Source organism: Mirounga leonina, unplaced genomic scaffold, assembly GCF_011800145.1.
Source record: "Mirounga leonina isolate KUSES-001 unplaced genomic scaffold, KU_Mleo_1.0 Mir_152, whole genome shotgun sequence".
Lineage (NCBI taxonomy): Eukaryota > Metazoa > Chordata > Mammalia > Carnivora > Phocidae > Mirounga > Mirounga leonina.
This window is the reverse complement of record NW_023270380.1, coordinates 18,417,807-18,430,126: the sequence shown is the minus strand read 5'-3', so window position 1 is coordinate 18,430,126 and position 12,320 is coordinate 18,417,807.

Here is a 12,320-nt window from a genome sequence, read left to right as displayed (position 1 = left end):
GGTTTTGGCTGGGAGGGACCTAGGAAAAAGAATAATCAGGTATCAAGCATGGATTCCATTAGCCAGGTGGTGTGGTGCATGCATTATACATAGGATCTCACTTAATCCTCATAACAATTTATGAGATAGGTACTATTGTTATTTTCATCTTACAGCCGAGGAAACAAAGATTTTAAGGGCGAATAATTTTCTCAGGGTAATTAGGGGGCCAGATGTTGAATTAAAGTTGGAATGCAGAGTATATTCTGCTAACAGTTCTGATATGCCCTTATTTTAGGAAACCATGTTTTACAGCTCACCGACTGGAGAGCTGGGGCTTGCATCTCAGTTAAGTGGATGGAAGTGCAATCAGAGATTTGCTGAGAAGTGCTTTCTTAAGATGATCACATCATATTTAAATGGATCAGAATAGTGCCAGAGTTCACTCCAGTTTGTGCAGCTGAGCACACTGCCAGTGTTTCAAGGATCGATTCCTTTGATGGGATTGCTACAAAATGCCCCATTATGGGGACGCAGTGGCTGTGCCAAAGCAGCTTAATGTACCTGTGAGGCCTCTAGGTGGCGCTCTCTGCCCTCAAGAGAGGTCACGACTGACTACGGGCAAGAAGTGTAAACTCTGAACAGGTGTTTAGAGCTGCCCTTGATCGCCTTTCATCTTTTGTCTTTTGTTGTCTCATTTCATCTCTGAAGTACCCCTTTTCCTTCCCTTCTAACAAAATCAGGTTCTAATAAATAAGGAGAAAGCTAATCAGCATAGGGCTTTGTGGTTGGTAAGCAGTTAAGTATTCTTTAGAGCTTTTGATCCTCACACCAACCATTTGAGGTAGTTTTATCTCAACTTCTTTAAAATGAGTGAACAAAAACCCCAAGTTCTAAAGTGCCCAGAACCCTATAGTGATAGAGGCAGCGTTTGAACTCAAGCATCTGACACAAAAACCAATTTGCATGCCATAATCCTTCTGGGTAGGATGACCAGATAGCTTGTCTTGACTGGGACAGTCATCACCTGTGCCTACTGCCTTGCCATAATTATTACTAGTGCCCCTTTTCATTTTCAGAGTGTCCAAGTTTGAATGATAAAGTCATGTTTGTGACACTAATGAAATCAGCCATAAACCTCTCCCCTTTCACAGTATTAAATTATAAGACTTTATCTCTAGTTTAGTGAAAACTTTCTATAAAGAAATCTCAGGCATCAATGAATAGGTGAGGGATGCTTACTCATTTGCTGAAGGTGTGTGAGTATTTCCATGAACTCTGTGAAGCCAAAGATGGAGAAACTGGCATCTTTTGCACTTCCTGAGATCCAGCTGGGCCCTGAACCTGCCTAATGTTGCTGTGATCTGAGTGCACTTGTAATACTTGTGTTAGTCAGGATTCCAGCTATGCAAATTACAAAACCTACATTCAGAGCTTGTTTAAGCCAATAAAGGAATTGATTTTTGAGGTTCGTAACTTGAAGTTCAAAGACTTGGTCTTGTTTGGACACAGCTGGCACCAGAGCTTCAGTCTCTCTCTGTTTCTCTGTCTCATGCTCTCCAGCTCTTTCCCATGCTTTTCCCTGCATGACCTTCATTTCTCAGAAAGGAACCTTCATTGCAGGGACAAAGAAAGTCATGAGCAGCTCGAGCACTGCATTCAACCTTTGGCACCAGCTAAAAGTCTAAGGCTGATTCTCCCTGGACTAACTTGGCTTATATGCTTATTCCTGAACGAATCATTGTAGTCAAAGGTACAGAATGTTTTAATTATATAGATGTGGCATCATGTGCCCATCCTGGAGCTTTATAGCAAGATTTGCCACAGCTTGAGAACGTAGATAGAAGTTGAAGAGGAGTGCTTCCCTTAAAGAAGATAAAAATAAAGAATGGGCAATGAATGGTGGGCAAAACAACACCACAAAACAAAGCAAACATAAGCTGTTCACTGTTCTGCTGCTTTGCCTAATAGAAAAAAATAGGGAATGAAGGAGGTAGAAGTGGTGTAACTGGAAGGGTGTTATTTTCCTACAAGTGATATGAATGAGTGCCAGTCATGGCCCATATGACTCTGACAGGGTGACAGAGATCCTAGGGCTTCCTCAAATTATGGAATACTACTTCATGCCTTTTGTTCTAAAGACCAAAATTGTGCATGCAGATTAAATTGCTTTTGAAACAGATTATTACAAACTAAGAGCTTCAAACAACACAAGCTTATTATCTTACAGTTGTGAAAGTCAGAAATCAAAACAAATTTTATGGAACTAAAAATTTAGGAACTAATGTACCTAAAAACACAGGTACATTAAGCTGCTTTGGCACAGCCACTGCGTCCCCTTAATGGGGCATTTTGTAGCAATCTCATCAAAGGAATTGATCCTTGAAATACTGGCAGTGTGCTCAGCTGCACAAACTGGAGTGAACTCTGGCACTATTCTGATCCATTTAAATATGATGTGATCATCTTAAGAAAGCACTTCTCAGCACTGCTCCTTCTGGAGGCTCTAGGAGAGAAGCCGTTTCTTTGCCTTTTCCACCTTCTAGAGGTTGCCTGCATTCCTTGGGTCATTTGCCCTCCTTCATCTTCAGAGTTCATCAGTCCAAGTTCTGCTTTCATGCTCACATTTTTGGACTCTTACTCACCTGCTTCCCTCTTGTAAGGACCCTTGTGTGTATTTTGGGCCTCTCTGGTTTACCTGGATTATTCAGGATAATCTTCTCAATTCAAGATCCTTAACTCAATCACATCTTCAGAGTCCTTTTTGCCTTGTAAATGAACATATTGACAGGTTCTGGGGATTAGGACATGGGCATCTTTGGGAGAGCCATTATTCTGTCTACTACAGTGCACTTCTGTGAATTTGAGCAGCTCTGGCCTTCTCACTTAGAAATGGTTCAGCCATCACTCCCTGGATCTAAGCACTGAAGTTTTGGGAAATAAACACTTTGCCTTCTATCCAGGCCAGGCTAGATCTACCAAGTTTGGACAATAAGCAGTGGAAGGTAGATGATAACTGAAAGCTCCTTAGATATCATGACTTTGCCCTATAGTTTTAAGCCTTCTGTCTCACCCTGTATCCTGCCCCACTAGGTCCTTTTACCTTGCATCACCCACGGTGAACAAGTAGTAAATATAGGTTGAACCAAAAGGTGTCTTAGCGTCTTGAATGTTCTGTTGATGCAAAGCAGTTTTAGAGGAGAACCCTTATCCTAGAGCCAATGTTAGATTTGATGGAAACACCTGACAGCACCCAGGATTCTGTTGTTTGCCTGTGTGTTAAGGAAATTCATAATACAGTTTGTGGTAGATAAATGGCATATAACCCTATAATGGCATATAACTTATTTATCTGTTCATTTATAAGAAACATTTATTGAGGGCTTATAACATGCTAACCACAGGTTATTCACTGCTTTTTAAAGTGCACCTGGTTCCACAGTGGAGTTTTTCCTTATCTTTGCTGAGATACCTGTATAGAGAAAACCAGTTAATATAGGGCAGGTGTTCTTGAGGTGGACAGCTTTACCAACATACATATGTCCATAGACTCATAAAGTCTGGAGTGGGGCCTAAAGAATATATACATTAAAAATCTTCTCAGGTGATTGACACATACAACCCTGATTAAAAGTGGACTTTTTATTCTAAGGCACTCTAGTTGGAAAGGCTTTAAGGTCCTTTGCTCCTTTTTCAATCCCACATTTCATTATTGTGATGACAATAAGAGTAAAAATAAAGAGCTACCTGGCTAATGATGCAACCAGAGGTTAGGATTCTTTCAGTTGTTCAGTTCTTGAAAGCATGAAAGGACCCTATAACATTCATGGGAAATCTTGACTTTTTTTGTGTATATAATGAGAGGAAATCTATGGAGTTTATTTCTGTTTCAGTTTTTAACTTGGATGAAACATATTTCTTAACTGCTTTTATGGTTATGGCTATTTGTATGTCAGACAACCATACAATAACTTTGTGAAAAGTTATTAAAATACCATTATTGGCTAGGGATGTCACAGTAACCTTTTATTAAAATTGAAATATCCTCCTCTACTTCTTCCTTTCCCTTTCTTTTTGTTTAAAAATAAAAGAAACCTAACTGAGATTTGTTTAGGGAATTTATTGACATGTAACTTGGGGAGATAGAAGTAGTACAGTCTTTAAGCACTGTGAGATACAGAACTCAAAAAATGCACTCTTTCTCTCTTTTTCTTCACTGTATATGGGTCTCTACGTAATAAAGAACTTAGCTTTGCCCAAAGAGAAGGTCTGGCCTTTGCCCTCAGTTTCCGGGAAGTAATATCTGGGCTCTTGGATGTATTCCTGATAGGAATATCTTTCTTTGTCTGGGGGCCTTGGGTCATATGTGTTGTCTTAAAAATGTGATTTAGGGTGGAGGTGGACCACACCTGTATAGTTTTAGGGTGGGGGTGGCCATGCCAAGATGACCAACAATGTGAGTTGGGGTGTGTGTTGGTGGTGAGCTTTAGGTAATAAGGTATTAATCTACTTAGAGACTGAGATCAGCCACATGGACAATCAATCATGCCTACATAGTGGAGCTCCAATAATAACTGAATACTGAAGCTCAGGTGAGCTTCCCTGGCTGGCAGTATGCTGTGCATATTGTCAAACATCAATGCCAAGAGAGTAATGCATCCTGATTCCAGGGGGTTAGGACAACAGAAACCCTTCATTTGTAACCTTTCTGGACTCTGTCCTATGCACTTCTTCCTTAGCTGATATTAATCAGCCTCCTTTTCCTACAGTAAACTATAACTGTGAGAATAATAGCTATCAGTGAGTTCTGTGCATCCTCAAAAATGTGGGTGGTTTTGGAAACTACTAGAATTTGCAGTTGGCATCAAGAATGAAGGTAGTTTTGTGGAGGGCTATGTGCCCTCTAACTTGGGGCAGTTGATTAACTCTTTTGCCCCTAAACTCTTTGCAGCCTTTAACTTCTCTATTGAAGACAGATTATTCCTATATGAAGCATGTGGAAGGGAGAAATTGGATGCAGACAGCTCCGGGCTTGCATTATTACAGTTAAGTAATCTCAGAGCATAGACAGAAAACATCTTTCTGAGAATCAGTATAAAAAATGTGGGGTAAGGGGTGTAAATGGTCTTGCTTGAGACATCAGTCCAAACTCTGGAATAATTATCATGGCTAATGAATATGATAAAATGATTAGAAACCCTGCCAGAATTACATGATATGGATGATGTGGGAGAAGAAGTTCCCCAAAAGAAATCAGTGAGTATGTGTGTGTGTTAAGGGAGGTGGGGGTGGAGTTTGAGAATGGTTTTGAAGTTGCCTGGTTAGGAAAAGAAGTTGGATAGAATAAGATAACCTGTTATCATTAACACCTTTCCTGAACACTAAAGCTCAGATAAAGTATGAGTTCTCCAAGTAGCCTCCCCAACCAAAGTTGGTTTCAGCAAAGTTTAGTAAAATTAGGTTTTACTGATTTGTGAGATCATGTCTCTGAGAGGATCTGGAGAATTCACAGGAAAATATTGGCTTAATTATGAAAACACATACTCACACCCCCAGTGATAACAGAATACGGTAGCCCAATGCTTGATTTCGTCATGAGGATATCTTTTTTTTTTTTTTTAAGATTTTATTTATTTATTTGACAGAGAGAGCAAGAGAGCCAAGCAGGGGGAGCAGTAGAGGGAGAGGGAGAAGCAGGTTCCTTGCTAAGCAGTGAGCCCAACTCAGGGCTCAGACCCAGGACCCTGAGATCATGACCTGAGCCCAAGGCAGATGCTTAACCATCTGAGCCACCCAGGCACCCTAAGTATATCCATCTTAAGGGTTATTTTTGTTACAGTTTTGAGTCCATCACCAAAATAGTTCCCAGATATTGTTACTGTTGTCATTGTTTCTTTATGATGCTGAAAATTATAGTGTAATTTGATTGTTTTCAACAGAAATGGGAAGTCCCTGGGAACTTGAGCATTTTCCTCTTCTTCCCACCCTCTTCTTTTTCTTCCTCCTTTCCTCTGCCATTTTATCCTGCCCTTTTTAATAAGTACTAAGAAATTGGAAATTTCATGATTAATCAAAATGGCAGTTTAATTCAAATAACTAGTAGAGCGGGGGGGGTGGAGTAAGATGGCGGAGGAGTAGGAGACCTGGATTTCGTCTCCTCTCAGGAATTCAGCTGGATAGGGATCAAACCATTCTGAACACCTACAAACTCAACAGGAGATCGAAGAAAAGAAGAGCACCAACTCTCTCATCAGAAAAGCGACCACTTTCTGGAAGGTAGGACGTGCGGAGAAGTGAATCCGAGGCGATATTCGGGAGGATAGACGGTGGGGGAAGGGCCTCCGTCAGCCGCTTCTGGCAAGTGAAAGAACCATGGAACACAAAATCGGAACTTTTAAAAGTCTGCTCCGCTGAGGGACATGACTCTGGTGGCTAAGCGGGGGGTAGAACCCTCCGGGACAGTGTGGTCTCAGGAACCTCGGGGTCACAGAAAGACCGGGGGTGCCTGAGTGTGGCAGAGCTCCCAGGTAATGGAGCAGGGAAGCCGGCTGCAGAGGCGGAGCTCAGGCGCGGGCTCTCAGCTCGGGGTTGCCATAAACCGTGATCCACAGCACACTCGGGCCCCTGCTCCTCCAGCAGGGACCCAACAAGCGGCAGATCTGGGGAGACTCACCTTCCTCCCCTGGGAGGAGCCGCTTGGGAGTGCACCGCAGGGATCTGCTGGGTTTGGAGACTCCACCCAGGGTTGGGTGCCAGAGATAGAAACGCGCGGTCACAGGCCGGGTGAGCACGGAGTGCGGCCAGAGACCGGGGAGACGGGAGTGACTGATGGCTTTTCTCTGGGGGCTCACTGAGGAGCGGGGCCCCGAGTTCTTGGCTCCTCCAGGGCGGAGATTGGGAGGCCGCCATTTTCACTCTCCGCCTCCAAAGCTCTATGGAAAGCTCGCAGGGAACAAAAGCCCCCGAGAGCAGACCCGAGCAGATTACTTAGCCGGGAGGGGGCAAGAGTGGGCCAATTCCGCCTCCGTCAAAGACATTTGGAAACCACGGCAACAGGCCCCTCCCCAGAAGATTAGTGAGAACAGCCAGCCAAGACTAAGTTTACTGATCAATGTGAATGGCAGAACTCCAGCGCTAGGGGAATACTGCACATAGAATTCATGGCTTTTTTACCATGATTCTTTAGTCTTTCAAAGTTAATTTTTTTTAACTATCTTTTTTTCTTTTTTTTTATTTGAATTTTTCTTTTTCCCTTTTTCAACCAACATCTTATCAATCCCTTTTTTTTAAAAAACATTTTTATTTTTCATTTTTAGAGTCATATTCTATCCCTTCATAGTAGTTACCCGTATTTTTGGCATATATATATAAGTTGTTCTCCCTTTAAAATTTTGAGATAGTTTCTTCTAACAGATTAAAATATACCCTAAATCTCTAGTATATGTTTTTTTCTACTCCCCTGCCAGATCACATTCTCTCCCTTTTTTTTTCTTTTTTCTTTTTTTAAATCCTCTTTTTTCTTTTTTCAAACAACTTCTTATCAATTCCTTTTATAAAATTTTTTATAATTTCCATCTTTACAGTCATATTCCATCCCTTCATCATATCAACCCTTATTTTTGTACATATATAAGTTTTTCTTTCTTTAAAATTTTGGGAGGCACTATCTTCTAACAGACCAAAATACACCCAAAATCTAGTGTGTGGCACTGATCTATATACCAGCCTGATCATATTTGATCACATTCTGGTTTTTTGTTGTTGTTGTTTTGTTTTGTTTGTTTTTGTTTGTTTTTATCTTTATCTTTTTCTTTTTCTTTTTTTTTTTCTTTTTTCTCTCTTTCTGTTTCTTTTTCCACTGCTTCAGGTCTTTTCTGATTTGTTTAGAGTATATTTTCTGGGGACGTTGTTACTCTGCTAGCATTTTGTTCTCTCATTAATCTATTCTCCTCTGCACAAAATGACAAGATGGAAAAAAATCATCTCAACAAAAAGAACAAGAATTAGCACCAACTGCCAGGGACCTACTCAATACGGACATTAGTACGATGTCAGATCTAGAGTTCAGAATCATCACTTTAACGATATTAGCTGGGCTTGAAAAAAATATGGAAGTTATTAGAGAAACCGTTTCAGGAGAAGTAAAAGAACTAAAATCTAACCAAGTAGAAATCAAAAAGGCTATTAATGAGGTGCAATCAAAAATGGGGGCACTAACTGCTAGGATAAATGAGGCAGAAGAGAGAATCAGTAATATAGAAGACCAAATGATGGAAAATAAAGAAGCTGAGATAAAGAGATAAACAACTACTGGATCATGAGGACAGAATTCGAGAGCTAAGCGATACCATAAGATGAAACAACATTAGAATGATTGGGATCCCAGAAGAAGAAGAAAGAGAGAGAGGGGCAGAAGGTATAATGGAGCAAATTATAGCAGAGAACTTCCCTAATTTGGGGAAGGAAACAGGCATCAAAATCCAGGAAGCACAGAGAACCCCTCTCAAAAATCAATAAAAATAGGTCAACACCCCGACATCTAATAGTAAAACTCACGAGTCTCATAGACAAAGAGAAAATCCTGAAAGCAGCTCGGGAGAAGAGATCTGTAACCTACAATGGTAGAAACATTAGATTGGCAACAGACCTATCCAGAGAGACCTGGCAGGCCAGAAAGGACTGGCAGGATATATTCAGAGCACTAAAGGAGAAAAATATGCAGCCAAGAATCCTATATCCAGCTAGGCTGTCATTGAAAATTGAAGGAGAGAGAAAAAGCTTCCAGGACAAACAAAAACTAAAGGAATTTGCAAACACAAAACCAGCCCTACAAGAAATCTTGAAAGGGGTCCTTGAAGCAAAGAGAGACCCTAAAAGCAACATAGACCAGAAAGGAACACAGACAATATACGGTAACAGTCACCTGACAGGCAATACAATGGCACTAAATTCCTATCTTTCAGTAGTTACCCTGAAATCAAATGGGCTAAATGCCCCAATTAAAAGACACAGGCTATCAGATTGGATTAAAAAACAAGACCCATTGATATGCTGTCTGAAAGAGACTCATTTCAGACCCAAAGACACCCCCAGAATGAAAGTGAGGGGGTGGAAAACCATTTACCATGCTAATGGACACCAAAAGAAAGCTGGGGTGGCAATCCTTATATCAGACAAGTTACGTTTTAAACCAAAGACTGTAATAAGAGATGAGGAAGGACACTATATCCTACTTAAAGGGTCTATCCAACAAGAAGATCTAACAATTGTAAATATCTATGCCCCTAACATGGGAGCAGCCAATTATATAAGGCAATTGATAACAAAAGCAAAGAAACACATCGACAACAATACAATAATAGTGGGGGACTTTAACACCCCCCTCACTGAAATGGACAGATCATCTAAGCAAAAGATCAACAAGGAAATAAAGACTTTAAATGACACACTGGACCAAATGGACTTCACAGACATATTCAGAACATTCCATCCCAAAGTAATGGAATACACATTCTTCTGTAGTCCCCATGGAACATTCTCCAGAATAGATCACATCCTAGGTCATAAATCAGGTCTCAACCAGTACCAAAAGATTGGGATCATTCCCTGCCTATTTTCAGACCACAATGCTTTGAAACTAGAACTCAATCCCAAGAGGAAAGTCGGAAAGAACTCAAATACATGGAGGCTAAAGAGCATCCTACTGAAGAATGAATGGGTCAACCAGGAAATTAAAGAAAAATTAGAAAAATTCATGGAAACCAATGAAAATGAAAACACAACTGTTCAAAATCTTTGGGATGCAGCAAAGGCAGTCCAAGAGGCAAGTATATAGCAATACAAGCTTTCTCAAGAAACAAGAAAGGTCTCAAGTACACAACCTAACCCTACACCTAAAGGAGCTGGAGAAAGAACAGCAAATAAAGCCTAAACCCAGCAGGAGAAGAGAAATCATAAAGATCAGAGCAGAAATCAGTGAAAGAGAAACTAAAAGAACAGTAGAACAGATCAATGAAACTAGGAGCTGGTTCTTTGAAAGAATTAACAAGATTGATAAACCCCTGGCCAGACTTATCAAAAAAAAAAAGAGAAATGACCCAAATCAGCAAAATCATGAATGAAAGAGGAGAGATCACAACCAACACCAAAGAAATACAAACAATTATAAGAACATATTCTGAGCAACTCTATGCGAGCAAATTAGATAACCTGAAAGAAATGGATGCATTCCTAGAGATGTACCAACTACAAAAACTGAAGCAGGAAGAAATAGAAAACCTGAACAGACCTATAACCACTAAGGAAATTGAAGCAGTCATCAAAAATCTCCCAACAAACAAAAGCCCAGGGCCAGATGGCTTCCCAGGGGAATTCTAGCAAACATTTCAAGAAGAATGAATACCTATTCTTCTGAAACTGTTCCAAAAAATAGAAATGGAAGGAAAACTTCCAAACTCGTTTTACGAGGCCACCATTACCTTGATCTCAAAACCAGACGACCCCATCAAAAAGGAGAATTACAGACTGATATCCCTGATGAACATGGATGCAAAAATTCTCACCAAAATACTAGCCAATAGGATCCAACAGTACATTAAAAGGATTATTCACCACGACCAAGTGGGATATATCCCTGGGCTGCAAGGTTGGTTCAACATCTGCAAATCGATCAACGTGATACAATACATTAACAAAAGAAAGAACAAGAATCATATGATCCTCTCAATAGATGCAGAAAAAGCTTTTGACAAAGTATAGCATCCTTTCTTGATCAAAACTCTTCAGAGTATAGGCATAGAGGGTACATACCTCAATATCATAAAAGCCATCTATGAAAAACCTACAGCGAATATCATTCTCAATGGGGAAAAACTGAGAGCTTTCCCCCTAAGGTTAGGAATGTGGCAGGGATGTCCACTGTCACTACTGCTATTCAACATAGTATTGAAAGTCCTAGCCACAGCAATCAGAGAACAAAAAGAAATCAAAGGCATCCAAATTAGCAAAGAAGTCAAACTCTCACTCTTTGCAGATGAGATGATACTTTATGTGGAAAACCCCAAAGACTGCACCCCAAAACTGCTAGAACTCATATAGGAATTCAGTCAAGTGGCAGGATATAAAATCAATGCACAGAAATCAGTGGCATTCCTATACACCAACAACAAGATAGAAGAAAGAGAAATTAAGGAGTCGATCCCATTTACAATTGCACCCAAAACCATAAGATACCTACGAATAAATCTAACCAAAGAAGCAAAGGATCTGTACTCAAAAAAGTATAAAATACTCATGAAAGAAATTGAGGAAGACACAAAGAAATGGAAAAACGTTCCATGCTCATGGATTGGAAGAACAAATATTGTGAAGATGTCAATGCTACCTAGAGCAATATACACATTCAGTGCAATCCCCATCAAAATACCATCTACTTTTTTCAAAGAAATGGAAGAAATCATCCTAAAATGTGTATGGAACCAGAAAAGACCCCGCATAGCCAGAGGAATGTTGAAAAAGAAAAGCAAAGCTGGCGGCATCACAATTCCGGACTTCCAGCTCTATTACAAAGCTGTCATCATCAAGACAGCATGGTACTGGCACAAGAACAGACACATAGATCAATGGAACAGAATAGAGAGCCCAGAAATGGACCCTCAACTCTATGGTCAACTCATCTCTGACAAAGCAGGAAAGAATGTCCAATGGCAAAAAGACAGTCTCTTCAATAAATGGTGTTGGGAAAATTGGATAGACACATGCAGAAGAATGAAACTGGACCATTTCCTTACACCACACACAAAAATAGACTCCAAATGGTTGAAGGACCTCAATGTGAGATAGGAGTCCATCAAAATCCTAAAGGAGAACACAGGCAGCAACCTCTTTGACCTCAGCCGCAGCAACTTCTTCCTAGAAACATCACCAAAGGCAAGGGAAGGAAGAGCAAAAATGAACTATTGGTACTTCATCAAGATAAAAACCTTTTGCAAAGCAAAGGAAACAGTCAACAAAACCAAAAGACAACTGACAGAATGGGAGAAGATATTTGTAAATGACATATCAGATAAAGGGCTAGTATCCAAAATCTATAAAGAACTCATCAAACCCAACACCCAAAGAACAAAGAATCCAATCAAGAAATGGGCAGAAGACATGAACGGACATTTTCCCAAAGAAGACATCCAAATGGCCAACAGACACATGAAAATGTGCTCAGTATCGCTCGGCATCAGGGAAATCCAAATCAAAACCCAATGAGATACCTCCTTACACCAGTCAGAATGGCTAAAATTAACAAATCAGGAAACGACAGATGTTGGCGGGGGTGCGGAGAAAGGAGA